Raw genomic sequence first — 16,432 nt, forward strand, 5'->3', positions numbered from 1 at the left:
CATATATATAATATATATAAATATATAAAAAATTGATGTGGGTACTCAAATGAAAGGTCTCGATGAGTGTAATGTCAGGGTGAGCTTATATCTTTAAAAATGTCAATAGTTAACAAGATAGCAATGTCAGTTCTTAATTATTGATATTTTTAAAGATATAAGCTCATCTCGATGTTGCACACATCGAGACCTTTTATTTGAGTACCCACATAAATTTTTTATATATTTTATATATATGGTATTTGTGAAATATATAAATATATAAAATATATGAAAAATTAATGTGAGCACTCAAATGAAAGGTCTCGATGATTGTAACATCGGGATGAGCTTATATCTTTAAAAAAATCAATAGTTAACAAGATAGCAATGTCAGTTCTTAATTATTGATATTTTTAAAGATATAAGCTCATCTCGATGTTACTCTCATCGAAACCTTTCATTTGAGTACCCACGTGTCATTTTTTATATATTTTATGTATATATGGTATTTGTGAAATATATAAATATATAAAATATATGAAAAATTGATGTGGGTACTCAAATGAAAGGTCTTGATGAGTATAACTTCGGGATGAGCTTATATTTTAAAAAATGTCAATATTTCACAAGATACAAGGTCATTTCTTAATTATGTATCTAGAGATAGAGTATTTTTATTATTTTTTTTCTTAACAAAATTCCACTACGAAAAAAAAAAAATTTCTTTTCTCTTAATCAACAAATATAAATTAAGATTATTTGCAATAGATTATATCAAAAATAAATATTTGTTAACATTAAAAGAATATTAACCCTGATTTGAATTCTAATGACCACCGACTAACGACCTAAATACAAAACTAACGAGTAAAAAAAAAAAAAAAATGAAGAAACAAGTAGACAATAAGGAAGCGGATAATCATAAAAATATTATCAAGTTGTTACTAAATTGCCGTAGTTTTTGGCACACTGCGAAAATAACCAGTGATATGAAATCTTTTATTACACAACAGAGCCCTAATATAATATCAAAGTACAAATATACAAGTATACAATAGCTAAAATAGTATTTGGGAGCCGAGGAAATAAAATATTGGCCGAGTTTTTTCCGGGCAATCTCAATCTCAATGTTAATTACCGGCATAACGGCATAAGAATACGGAATCGGAGGGAGGAATACAAGTGAAGGCTAAGGAGGACTTGTGAAAGATAGAGGAGTAATAAATGTGAGTTATGTCGGCCGTTAGATAGTTGAATCTCTGTATTCTGTGGTTAAACTCTCGAGCTCGTCGTTAATATCTTCATTACTAAATCATCTGATGGCACCCCTTACACAGTAGGGTCGTAGTCTCGGTTCTCGGGTCTACTAGCGCCAAATATGCTACAGTCTCATTGCTACCGCTGCACACGCAAGCCCTCTTTCTCCTTGCCCATTTTCATTCGCGTTTATTCCTCTCCTCCCTACACAACATTTATATCTCCGGTTCTGTGTACGTGGATTTTATTTTTCTCTGGCTATATTACCTACATACAGGAGTAAGTAATATACGGGCACCCGTCCAGACCAGCGTCAGAAAAGCTCATGTCTTATTCTCTTGTCTTGTTCTATTCTTTATTTCTGGAAATTCGCCATTCTAATTTACACACGTGTAACTATTTTATTTTTTTATTTTCAATTTAAATTTCATGTTTTAGTTTGAATTTTTAAAGGGACTGCAGTAAAAAAAATAATTTTTTTTTGAAAAAAATTTTTAATGTACACGATATATTTTTAAAATATCAATAAACATATAAAAATTTAATTTATATTATTAAGAGAATAAGTGAAATTTTGTAGCCAGTGTATTTATATGATAAAATGGGTTTTTATGGTTAAATTTGGTATCGTTGGAAAGGTCTTGACCTGAAGTTGTGCCTTTTCAATGTTTCATATCCTTTTCTAAATAGTTTATTTATTATGATAAGTTTTCGTAGTAGTTATAAATAGATTCGAATTTAGTGATAAACAAAATTTGTTTATTGATTTATTTTGTTTTGTACACGTCAACGTGGTTATATGTCAAAAATTAATTTATATAATTAAGAGACTAAGAAAAATTTAGTAACGGGTATATCTTTATCGTAAATTCGGTTTGATATTTTTTAGCGATAGTTATTTATCATTTAAATAATTGAGAGAGAAAGGAAAATTTTGTGACGAGCATATTATTATTTTTAAAGAAATTTTTATAGTTTAATTTGGTATCATCAGAAAGGTCGAGATAAGAATTAGTGCCTTTTGGTTTTATATATTTTTTAGCAGTCAATTTTTTATGTTGTTTTTGGAGGAGTTTTTAATAGTTTTTTAGTTCTATAAATTTGTTGGGTCACATTTGTCCATTAAATTATTTGTAATTGATCCTGTGATAGCACTATTATTTTTAAAATTCATTTAAAAAGTACCCAAACTATTAGTGTGATTATAAAAAAATCATTAAGCCAAAGTTTTCTTATTCATAATTCGTAAATCTCGGCAGTCGCGTAGTGACTGCAGACTGCTAGTCTATATTAAAAGAATGAGAAAAATTTTGTGGCCAGTGTATTTGTATGATAAAATGGGTTTTTATGGTTAAATTTGGTATCGTTGGAAAGGTCTTGACCTGAAGTTGTGCCTTTTCAATGTTTCATATCCTTTTCTAAATAGTTTATTTATTATGATAAGTTTTCGAAGTAGTTATAAATAGATTCGAATTTAGTGATAAACAAAATTTGTTTATTGATTTATTTTGTTTTGTACACGTCAACGTGGTGATATGTCAAAAATTAATTTATATAATTAAGAGACTAAGAAAAATTTAGTAACGGTATATCTTTATCGTAAATTCGGTTTGATATTTTTTAGCGATAGTTATTTATGATTTAAATAATTGAGAGAGAAAGGAAAATTTTGTGACGAGCATATTATTATTTTTAAAGAAATTTTTATAGTTTAATTTGGTATCATCAGAAAGGTCGAGATAAGAATTAGTGCCTTTTGGTTTTATATATTTTTTAGTAGTCAATTTTTTATGTTGTTTTTGGAGGAGTTTTTAATAGTTTTTTGGTTCTATAAATTTGTTGGGTCACATTTGTCCATTAAATTATTTGTAATTGATCCTGTGATAGCACTATTATTTTTAAAATTCATTTAAAAAGTACCCAAACTATTAGTGTGATTATAAAAAAATCATTAAGCCAAAGTTTTCTTATTCATAATTCGTAAATCTCGGCAGTCGCGTAGCGACTGCAGGTTGCTAGTTAAAACAATTTAATTTGTAGAAAATCACCAAAAAATTATCAGACAAAAATGATATTGTTAAATTATATAAAAAAAAATTAATGACTTTAAATTAAAATCATCTTTTCATAATTCAATTTTTTTTATAAAATATTTTAATCCTTGCTTATAAATTTTAAACTATTAAAAATGATTAAAATAAAAATAATTTGAGTATATTTGTTGAAAATTGAAAACATCTCTTAAAGTTTCCTTTCTTCACTTGAACTAAAATTATAAATTTTATTCATCAAACATATTCGAGATAAAATATGTAATTCTTGACCTTCTGATAAAATCTCATTGTTAAAATGATTTGAATAGCTACCACAAGGCTTGAGCCAGAGTTTCTTGTATCAAGTTCGTCGAACTCAACTAAACGTCACGAAGAACGTGCAGCCAACACCGTGCAGCCACAGCTTGAGTTTGTTCTCGCGTGAGAAACAAAAAGTGTGGATTATGTACATCCTAGCTCATAGATCTTGCTGTTAGGACGGATACTTGATTATCTTTCCCTCTATATATAGAAAAATATAGATAAATACAAATATATTCGCTCCTCTCCTCATTTTATATCTCTATCCACCTATCAGCCCGAGCCAAATCTAAACCTGCAGCTCACGAGACCAAAAAGGTCCGACTGAGGGGGCTCAGCTTTTTCCGACGTACATTAGCAGCCTTTTGCCTCTTTCTAACCCCAGGGTAAACTATAAACCATTCTACTCTACTCTACAAATCTTTTTTTTTATCACCTTCTAAAACCTCCCTTTGTCATTTTTCCCAAATTTTAGATGACATAAATTAAATTTAAACATTTTGAGCTCTGTTTTTTGGCCAAATTACTTTAAGTTCATTAAAACACGCTCATAAACAAATTAATTTGATTAAACTTAAACAAATTTTCTACTAAAAAAATCATTAAGAAAAATTTGACCTTCTTAAATCGGTAAGAAAAATTTTTGACACCAAAAAAATAATTTTTAAGAGAATCTTTATCTTGAATTAATCAAAATTTCTTACTTTAAAAATTTTTCTACCCTAATCAATATGATAAAAGCTCTTAAATATGATTTTTTTGATTCGTTAACTTTTTTTCTGTGCAAATATTGAAATTTTTTTGTCAAAAAATTGAAATGTTTCATTTTAAAAAATTTTTTTCCGAAGAATAATTGTTTTTTCCTTCAATATAAAAATCCTTTGAAATAATGTTCTTGATACAAAATTTTTTTTTTCAATTCTTAAATATTTTTATCAATTTAATTTTCCATCAGCAACCTTGCAGTCACTATGTAACTGCCGTGACTTGTGAACTATAAATAAATAAAATTTTGCTTTATTAAATACTAACTTTTTGTTAAATTGGACTGTACTTTCTTAAATGTTAACGTTTTTAAAGATATAAGCTCATCCTGATGTTACACTCATCAAGAGCTTTCATTTGAGTACCCACATGTATTTTGATATATTTTTCATATATACATATATATAATATATATATAAATATATGAAAAATTCATGTAGGTACTCAAATGAAAGATCTTGATGAGTGTAACATCGGGATGAGCTTACATCTTTAAAAATGTCAATAGTTCCCAAGATACAATGTCATTTTTTAATTATGTATCTAGAGATAATGTATTTCCGAATGCTGCCTAAATACTTATAATAATAAATTGACTATCAGTGAGAATGATATAAAACCTTTAAAAGACACAAATTAAAATCAAGATCTTTGCAATGACATTAAATGTCAATTTAAGAAACTGATTTTATCATATGACTATCCTGGACATAAAATTTTTCTTATTCTCTTAATAATATAGATTAAACATATTAAAAAAATTTTCATCTTCTATCCCAATTTTCCTTTCAATATATTCCCTTGAAGTATAATTCAAAAATTCCCTCCTACACGTAATAACTATTAATAAAAAAAAATAAAAAACGTAATAAACGGCGTGCTCTTAATTTGAAAAATTAATTTATGATTCTCTTTATATCATTATTTTCGTTAATTTTATTCTTAAATTGTGGAGTCAACCGGAAAGCTTTTAGCCCTTACCCTCCTTTCCTTTATTACCGGGGGACATCCATCATCTTTGTATGACGGTGAGATAAAAAAAACCCCTATCAACATAGCACCCCTGTACCTATCTTTCTATCTATCTATCTATATCTATCGTTCTCACTTTGTTACTTTTACTTTATTTTTTATTCAATGGCACTCTTGTCACGCGGAATTTTAACGAGTACGCTTCGCTTGAGTACCAATCAACCAATGGGTTGATCATCATCGTCATTATCATTATTATTTTTATTTTTTATTCTATATTATGATCATTATGATGGACCCATATGTCAGTTTACCGCACAACACCCGTCAGGAGTAAACTTTTGTCTAATACTAAGCACGGAACAAAGTGAAATAATGTAACACAGAATAGAATTAGAAGGGCCCTTTCGGTTCGTCTGGAAAATATTAGGCCCTTCAGGGTAGTAGTCGAATGTCGAGTGTGGAGAGTTGGTTATTATTTTTTTCCTTTCGTTACTTATGCTACTATATTCTAAACTATACACTGTACGGGGAGGAAAACGCTTATTTATATTTATGGTCTCGGTATTAATGTCGGTTATTTTTTACGTTAATAACTTGACGGGTGTGAAGTTTTGTCTAGGGGAAAGAAAAAATAACGATAAAAAACACGGGAGTACTACTTGGTTAAAATCGCCAGTAAATAATTGGTTTTTTTTTTTTTTTAAATATTGAATTTAATACGAAAATTATCCAAATTTTTTAGACTAAAATAAATTTTAATTAGCTGAAACAAATACTTAAAATAATTTATTTCAAGTTTAAATTTGTAAATATTAATTATAATTTTCTCAAAAATTTGATTTTAGAAATTTTTAATTCTTGTTAATTAATCTCGAAGTAAAAAAAAATAATAAATTATTAATATTATTGAGTTTAATTAAATAAAATTAATTACTTTAATGTTACTGAAATTAATTTTTATACGACCATTTTTAGGATTTTTTAATCAATAAATTATTATAAAGAGAATTTATTAAAAAATGCAACTTGTAAAAAATTAAAAAAAAAATTAATGCAATTTTTTTTAAATATTAAAATTTATTTGTTTTATCAAACTTATAAAAAAATTTTATTGATTTTAAAAATTTTTGAGTGAGCATTTTGTAATTTGAGTTTAATTAAATAAAATTAATTACTGTAATGTTACTGAAATTAATTTTTATACCACCATTTTTAGAATTTTTTGACTAATAAATTATTATAAAGAGAATTTATTAAAAAATGCACCTTGTAAAAAATTAGAAAAAAAATCGATGCAATTTTTTTTTAATTTTAAAATTTATTTGCTTTCTCAAACTTAAAAAAAATTTTTATTGAATTTAAAAATTTTTAAGTAAACATTTTATAATTTTAAAATGAATAAATATTTTTTAAAAATTTTATTTAAGAAAAAAAATAAAAAAGTCACTCCGCGGTGCTTCTTTTCATTAATAAAATTTATTTCAAAGTAAATTTTGCTATAAGAAAGATTAAATCATGCACTTGATAAACTTTTTACACTGTACAAATAAATTTTAGGGACAGAAATATTTTTTTTAAGTAAATGATGTTTTTGAGTAAAGTATCGTCTATAAATGTGGCGATTAATCGATGGCTATTTTTTCGTGGGGTGAGCCCCCGTGCACCGTGTACCGTGTGGGTAAGTGCATGGCCGGTGATTATAGTTCGATGACAGGTTTTGCACGACGTCTATTAGACGGACGGCTCGATGACAGTAGAGTAGAAAGTTTTTTAATGACACTCACTATTTCCTTTTCATATATGATATATGTCTATAAAAGACTCTCGCGGTCTCTCTCCCTTTACTTCTATGACCTTTTATTTTATCATCCGTCAGTGCTGTCGTAGCAATCACGTTTTGTTAGCATGAATTTTTTATTTTTGCGTGCTTTATAAAAAAGATAATTTATGGAAATCGCGAGGCCTATCAAGAAAATTTTATTATAACTTATTATCTATTTACTTGAACTTTTAACAATCATCACTTCTGACAAGTGATCAATTTTCACTTGCTCAATAATTTTCGACAATATTTTTTATACGATCGACAATAAAAATTTTGTTTTAGTTCAAAAAATGAACATTAACGTCCCATTTGTCATTGAAATTTGAATAATAATAATAAAAAATTTTTCTTTATTTTCACCCTCGACTTTTTTAACCGACACAGTTTTTCCCTAACTCTTTTCGCCATATTATTAACCGGGTTGTAACAATAAGTTTCACTGAAAGTGGTCAATGTTACAAATTTTTTCAAGGGTCATTTTAAAAGAAACGGGAAAGCAGAGAAAGTTTATTGATGCGTAAAAAAAAAAAAAAAAAAAAAAAAATGAAATGAGTAATTTTTAGGGGAGACTTTCATTGACTGATTAAAAATTCATTGGAATCATTCGATGTAGTGCGTGCAATTTTATTTTCCCTGGTAACTTTTTTCGTTCGTGCACGTAATCATCGACTAGAAATAAAACCACAATTGAATAATAAAATAATGAAGAAGAATAAGGACTAAGGAATAAAAAAAATATATAAATAAAAGAAAAACTATTCAAGTGGGCATTTAATAGGGATAAATTTTCCATAGTCATTGATAAGTGTCACGTCGAGTACGAAATGATAGACTGTGAATAAAATCGCGAAAAAGCTATCAATACTTATCCATTATTCTGGTAATAGGAATAATAATAATAATAATAATAACACTTTTTAAAAAATTCATAAATAAAAAAATCATCTTAATTCTTTTTTAGTCATTATTATTATTATTATTATTATTATTATTATTATTATTATTATTATTATTATTATTATTATTTTCTATAAATTTTAACATGTTGGCTAAGTAATAATAATAATAATAATAATAATAATAATAATAATAATAATAATAATAATAATAATAATAATAATAATAAGCCTGCTGTGATCACTAACCGCCTTGTTGTGCGGAGTGGTCCAGCAGTAATGGATGGAGCTCAGGCTGGGCCCTCGGAGAATCGGACTCCGGGGACAACCCCCCTGAGCATTTAATAACATAATAATAATAATAATGATAATGATAATGATAATAATAATTTTTAAAAATCCATTAATAAAAAAATCATCTTATTTCTTTTTTAGTCATAAATATAATTATAATAATAATAATTATTATTATTTTCTAGAAATTTTAACATGTTGAATAAATAATAATAATAATAATATTTAAGGTGTTTAATATATCTATATGTACATATATATATATATATATATATATATATATATATATATATATATATATATATACATATATAAATATATAAATATATGACTCAAAGATCGGTGTTTATTGATAAAGATAGATAGTTATTATTATTATTCTAAGCCGAATACTCCCGATCCAAATTCTTGAAGAATGACTAATTTTTGATTATTACTTCTTCACCATAATATTTTATCGGTATGAGGTCTCATACCATCAGAGAAAATTTAGGTGAAATTCACAATTAAAATTCGTTTATCGACAATTACTGTTAGAGAAAGATGTAATTTTTACTCAGTGTAACTTTTTTCAGTAACTGAAAAAATAATTCAGACAGCCCAGACCAGGACTCGAACCTGAATCTTTTGGTTAGGTGGAATTGTGAATTTCACCTAAATTTTCTCTGATGGTATGAGACCTCATACCGATAAAATATTATGGTGAAGAAGTAATAATAAAAAATTAGTCATTCTTCAAGAATTTGGATCGGGAGTATTCGGCTTAGAATAATAATAATAACTATCTATCTTTATTAATAATAATAATAATAATAATAATAAATAAGATTGAAGAAAATAGACTTGACTAAGACTCCCAAGTTTGACAGACATTTTATTTATTCATAAATCATATGAGAACGAGAAAAAGACAAGAAGTTGAATAAAATTTAAATTTTGGTTGCAAGTAGCAATGAATAGTCACGTGATAGTGATAGCAAATAAGACAACTTCTATCCTCGAAATAAAAAAAAAATAAATAAATAACTAAAGGCGTGATAACGGGAAATAAAAGAGTCCCAATGTATAGATAGTCTTGGTATTGCACTAGTGCAGAAGTATAAGTATATCAGGCTCTCTAAAAGCGTATATAAATAACATGGTAAACGACCACGAGACAGTCGATCTAATAAACGAAAACCAAGACGAAGACTGGTGAGGAGTAAGTGTAGGTGGTGGTTGGTGGTTGGTGTTTGGAACGAGAGAATTTCGATTACCAGCCGATCGTTTTCACGCCACGCCATCTGAGCGACTTGTCACTTTGCTTTGTCCGTGACACTTTGTTTAGTCGATACACTTCTATCGTTTCATTTCAGCTTTTTTACTCTTGTTCTGACTCTATTTCACCGCATCTTTGTATTATTGTAGACTAGAAAAAAAGGGTGTTTTTTTTTTTTTAAATTGAGTAGAGATGTAAATAAATTTAGTTTTTTTTTTTTTTTTTTTTTTTTTTTATATAGAAATGAATTGATTATTCAAATTTTGAGTGATTTGAATTGTTAAGGTATTGAAATTGAAATTTATTAATTAATTAACCAAACATTCAAAAAATTTATCAAATAGTTTGATCTTCTTAAGTAAAAAAGTTTTAAAATTAGAAAATTTAAAAATAAAAATAAGACAAGATAATAAGAAAAAATCAAAACTATTATCATTTATCATAAATATTTATCATTATTCAACACCTTTAATTTTGGACGGTCGGTAACGGGGGTCGGGCGGGGAGTTGAGGACAAGGGGACGTTAAACGTTCTATGAAATGACAATAATCGCGGCTTATGAATGACAATAGAGTGGAGAGAATAAGACTGTGAGAAAAAAATGTGTCTGTTTACAGAAGCGTGTGGCGGCGTAATATGCACGCTTGATATTATATATTATATATTATATTATTATTATGTGTATTATGATGATTCGTGTGGCTGTTTTATACCGTTGTTACAAACACCAGACACAATGAGTCTTTAAAATATGTATACAGTATACAGAGAGTGTGTATATGCAGCGAGCACGAGAGACGAGAGGGCGCTCTGCATGACAATGGTTCTAAGTTGTTAGTTGTTACCATTTTTTGTTTTGTTCTCGACAATATTTCTATGGGTCAGGGGTCTGGGTGACGCCCTGCAGATCTGTTTCATGCTCACGCGAGTTAACGAGATAAAACTCTATCACAAGTGAATATCATCGCGTTATTATCTTTTTTTCTTTCTGACGCTAACATGCTTCCTTTTTTTATTTTACAAAGCTAATTATACACAAACCGACACTTTCAATCCATTATTAATTTATTTTTCTATGCATAAATTATTTTATTACTTGTTCTGAATTATTTTATCACATTTTATCTGTAATAAATTTTTTTTAAACCGCAATCCGTGGTCGAGTTAATTTTTATGAGGTTAATATAAATCCTGTTGTCAATAAAAATTAATTAATTAATCCCAACATTTTTTTATTTATTATTAATCACAACATTAACAAATTTTGAATTTTTTAATGATTATTACAGTTAATTTAATTAAACCCAATTTAAAATGACAATTACAATCATTACCATGCTAATTTTTTGAGATACGTATTTATTTTTTGGTGAATTGTAAATAGACATTTAATTTATTTAAATAAAAAATTATACTGAAAAAATTACTGAGCCAGGAATTGAACCCAGATCTCTCCGACTAAAAGTTAGTGCAAACTATAATTTAATTTTTGCATTTTTTTATCTTTTAAATAAGTCAATTTAATTAAGTATCAATTGAGTGTAAAGTAGAATAATCATTGCTAGCAACCTTGCAATATAAATAAATAAAATTTTGCATAATTCAATAATGACTTTTGTTAAATTGCACTGTACTTTTTTAACTATTGGCGTTTTTAAAGGTATACACAGTAAAAAATTTTTCGTCATTGTGTAGAGTATTAAAATTTGTCTGTTGAATATTACACTCTAGTGTGTAGAATTTAACATTCTAGTGTGTTAAATCATTAAATCAACACATGAAAATGTTAAATTCTACACACTAGAGTGTAATATTCAACACACAAATTTTAACACTCTACACAATGACGAAAAATTTTTTACTGTGTAAGCTCATCCTGATACTATACTCATCAAGAGCTTTTATTTGAGTACCCACTTGCATTTTTGATATATTTTTCATATATACATATATATAATATATATATAAATATATAAAATATATAAAAAATTGATGTGGGTACTCAAATGAAAGGTCTTGAAGAGTGTAACATCGGGATGAGCTTATATCTTTAAAAATGTCAATAGTTTACAAGATATTTATTAAATTGTGCTGTACTTTTTTAAATATTGACATTTTTAAAGATATAAGCTCATCCCGATGTTGCACTCATCAAGAGCTTTCATTTAAGTACCCATATGCATTTTGATATATTTTTCATATATACATATATATATAATAAGTATAAATATATGAAAAATTGATGTGGGTACTCAAATGAAAGGTCTTGATGAGTGTAACATCAGGATGAGCTTATATCGTAAAAAATGTCAATATTTCACAACATAAAAGATCATTTCTTAATTATGTATCTAGAGATAGAGCATTTTCGAATGCAGCCTAAATACTTATAATAAATTGACTATTGGCGAAAATGATATGAAGCTTTAAAAAGATACAAATCTAAGACCTTTCTAATTATCCAAAATTTAACCATAAAAACCCATTTTATCATATGAATACACTGGCCACAAAATTTTTCTTATTCTCTTAATATACATTATTTGTGTTTAATATAGAAAAAATAAAAAAAAATCATTGTTATACTAGGAAGATTTTTAATTTATTTAATTCAATCAAAAATTGGGTTTAACTGTGATTATTAAAAAATATTAATATTTTTCCTATTAAAAAAAAATTCAATTAACAAAGTACCCCAAAAAATGTCCTCCACCCCGATCATTAAAAAGTAATAATATTTACGAAACATTGTGATTAAGGAAGTGGACTATATTTGTAATTATCGCGGTTAATTTTTTATTGTTAACCACTAATTGATCCAGCAGCTGTCTGTCCCCTAGTGTATACACATATACTACTTGCCGAGCACTTACACTCTATCCTGATAACTTTTCCGCCCTCCTCATCTCTTCGCACTCTACTTCCTCTAGTTCTTTTGTTATTTATATATTTATGTGAACAAACATTACGCAGCTCCACATACATACACACACACACATACGTATACTAGACCAATATTAATCCTATAAAATTACCCGGGAAAAAAATAATTAGTGACACCTGCACACAACTGTCAGAGGGTCAGGGGACCAAATTAAGATAATTACATTTATAACGACGAGTTCATTATCATCAACAAAAATAGTTCACTAATTTGTTGCGTCATATGTCACTCACAAATAATTGTGTTTTTTTATTCTTCATTTTTTTTTATTCATTATTTATTTAATTGCCGTTTTTGTTTATGAGTAGGGTTTGAATTTTTTGTTAACCTGCAGTAAAATGTCTAACATGTATTAATTTATCCATAAAAAATTCCCCTTAATAATAATAATATCAACGCGTGAAAACAAATGTAATGCAAGTGCAAGGTGGCCAGATAAAATAAATAAATGATAAAAAAAGCAAAGGCCTGTTTGAAATACTGGTTTAAATCGGGTAATTCATTTTGATGAGTCGAGAGTGAGTTTTAACTACCCCTGTCGAGGATTAGGTTTCGAATAGGCCGGCCCCTACTCGGTGTTAAGTTTTTTCACCAACTTTTAGTCAAGTGCTAAATTAGTCAAACCTCAAATTAGTCAAACCGTCAGCATCCCTTGTTCTCAGCTCGGGGTTTGTTTTCAGTCGGCTCGCGTTCGTTACTTTTTTTGCGGGCTTTTTTCATTATGTATTTCTTTTTTTTATTTTTATTCTAAGCGGTTCTTTCTCCCCTCGACATGCAAATGAGCCTCGAGTGCATGGATCACTCCACGGGAAAAAAAGACGAGATCCCTGCCAGGACCCCACAGCGTAACTCGAGGGCTGCTGTTACAAAAAGTGTTGCAAAAAATAACGGCAAAAAATTTCTGCGGGTACTAAGTCAACGGGATACTACAACAGTGAGACGTAAAAAAATTTTATCCCCGCTAAACCTGTCACTTGTGTCATTAAGCCGGCAATTAGGTCACTTGATAGTCTAATTATTTTTTTTTTTATTCTTAATATTGAAATTTAAACTTTAAATTTAATCAAAAGTTAATTTTTTACGGGATGATATTTTTTATAAAATTAAATTTAATACAAAAAAGTGTTAAATATTTAACATAAAAATTTTAAACACTAAATTTTTTGACGCAAAATTTTTTACTGTGCACATTTTTTGTAGAAAATTTAATTTTCTGCAAAAAAGGTCAAGCTTTTTTTTATATCTTCGATATTTTCGGTGAAAATTGAATTTAAACGTATAAAGTATTTAAAAATTAGATAACAATAATTTTTGTATAAGATTTTTTAGATTAATTCGTAAAATTGGATAATAATTAATAAAAATAAATAATCTATTAGGTATAATCTATAGTTAAGGTAATTAGTCTCGTTGTTACTGACCTGTTGGTGGCCAGGACGCGACTGAGACTGGGAGAGAGCCTGGCCTGCATGGTTAACTTGCATCGCTGAAACTATCACAAGCATTTTTTTTATTCCGTCACGAGGGCTCTACGTAAAAGTTATACAATTTAATTTATTCATTTATTTATTCATCTAATAATACAACAAGCGGTTATTTAGCATGACCAATAGAATACGTTCGGTGTGAACTCTACGAATTTCGAAGCAGGCAATGCTAATTTAGTTAACCAGTGTCCAAGTGACACAAGTTTTTATTAATCAGACTCGCTATTTAGTTAGAACTTTATTTTAGTTTTAATTTTACTGAAGAATCAGGCCAAACTCTCTCGAAAGATTACCGGTGGTGCCTTCAACGATAATTTGTAGAATTCTTTAACGAACGACGCATATTGTATTTAGGCTACTGCAAACTGAAATACCTACACATTTACTTATTCATTACATTTTACACTGACAGAAAACGTCTAAAAGTTTAAAATTAATAAGATAATTTAAAATTTCTTCATCTTGTTATCAATTTTTTAAATCAATTTTATTTAAATTATAATGTTGTGTCCTATATTATTTTCGGTCAGTGTATTCACAATACAATTATAAAAACTACAGTCAAATCACTGCTCTACCTTCAAAAAAATGAAAATAATTAATTATATTAACGTAAAAAAAATATTTTAATTTTTGAAAAATTTATTATATGTAATAAAAGTCTTATTATTCAAATTTTATATAAAATATATAAGATGTAAGATGAAATTAGGATCCTAGCGAGTATCTTATACCAAAAAAAACACTACATTTCTTTAAAAAAAATATGTGTATGAAACAGTATGATGAGTATTTAGGCTGCATTCGAGAATGCTCTATTTTTAGATACATAATTAAGAAATGACCTTGTATCCTGTGAATTATTGACATTTTTGAAGATATAAGCTCATCCCGGTGTTACACTCATCAAGACCTTTCATTTGAGTACCCACATCAATTTTTCATATATTTAGTATATTTATATATTTCACAAATACCATATATATAAAATATATAAAAAATGCCATGTGGGTATTCAAATGAAAGGTTTCGATGAGTGTAACATCGGGATGAGCTTATATCTTTAAAAATGTTAATAATTAGGAATTAACATTGCTATCTTGTTAACCCGTGATATTTTCAAAGATATAAGCTCACTCCAACAATACACTCATCGAGACTTTTCAATTGAGTACCCACATCAATTTTTCATAATATTTATATATTTCACAAATACCATATATACAAAATATATAAAAAATACCATGTGGGTATTCAAATGAAAGGTTTCGATGAGTGTAACATCGGGATGAGCTTATATCTTTGAAAATGTCAATAATTAGGAACTGACATTTCTATCTTGTTAACTAATGATATTTTCAAAGATATAAGCTCACCCCGACAATACATTCATCGAGACCTTTCATTTGAATACCCACATCAATTTTTCATATATTTATATATATTATATATATGTATATATGAAAAATATATCAAAATGCATGTGGGTACTCAAATGAAAGGTCTTGATGAGTGTAACATCGGGATGAGCTTATATTTTTAAAAATGTCAATAGTTAAGAAAATACAGCACAATTTAACAAAAGTCATTATATAATCAAGCAAAATTATATTTATTTTAGTTCGCAATTCTCAGCTGTCACATTATTACATTAAAAATATATCTTAAAATATACTCACAATAAAAGCATAAAAATATAAAAAATATATTTATATATTTTCATAAAATTCAGATCTATATTAAATATATTTTTTCTATATTATACAAAAAAATTTTTTTTCAAGTGTAAGATATATTTTTAATACATTTGAATTATATTTAAAATATATAAGAATATCATCTAAAAGTTAAATACATTAAAAATCTTTTTTTTGTATATATTTAAGTCGCTTTTAATATTTTAAAAATTTTTTTCATGAGGACAGACTCCAAGAATAAAAAAAAAGATTTATCTTTTTGAGTAAAAGTTTAAGTTTCAGTTAAATTATATTAGCCCGTGTTTGGAGTTCGCGTCGAGAGTCTCGCGGGGCAGCAAGTCTCGGTCTGTGTTCGCGCGTCGGTGTAACACCAAGGAAGCACATATCGATGCTCGGTGGCCGAACTCCGTACCACCTCAAGCTTTAAGGTTTAAGGCTTACATTATATTAAGGATACTGCAAGTAAAGGTATAGAGCGCGGGTTAGGGTACAGGCTCCGGCTTAGGGACGCAGGGCGGGGGCACGGTAGCGATCCGTTTCCCTTCCCGACAAATAAATAAAATAAGACCTAAAGCGAGGGAATAAAATGTGATTTACAACGCAGGAAAGACAATGGCCAAGCGGGCCCGCGAGTTTAACTTGAGCGAGAGAACTCTGAGCAGCTAGCAGCACGATAATGTATGCGGATGGCGCGGAC

At 27.9% G+C, this 16,432-nt stretch overlaps 1 protein-coding gene across 2 annotated transcripts in view; it reads right to left on the bottom strand.

Annotated features, from left to right (window-relative positions):
• Nucleotides 1–14,044, bottom strand: part of LOC123269512 — a 54,525-nt gene extending 40,481 nt beyond the window's left edge. For both annotated transcript variants that reach the window (XM_044735253.1, XM_044735252.1), the window contains exon 1: nt 13,973–14,044. The gene's annotated coding sequence lies outside the window, so the exon portion shown is untranslated. The remainder of the gene's footprint in view (nt 1–13,972) is intronic.
• Nucleotides 14,045–16,432: the final 2,388 nt, after the last annotated feature.

The sequence above is a fragment of the Cotesia glomerata genome, linkage group LG7 (assembly GCF_020080835.1).
Source record: "Cotesia glomerata isolate CgM1 linkage group LG7, MPM_Cglom_v2.3, whole genome shotgun sequence".
Lineage (NCBI taxonomy): Eukaryota > Metazoa > Arthropoda > Insecta > Hymenoptera > Braconidae > Cotesia > Cotesia glomerata.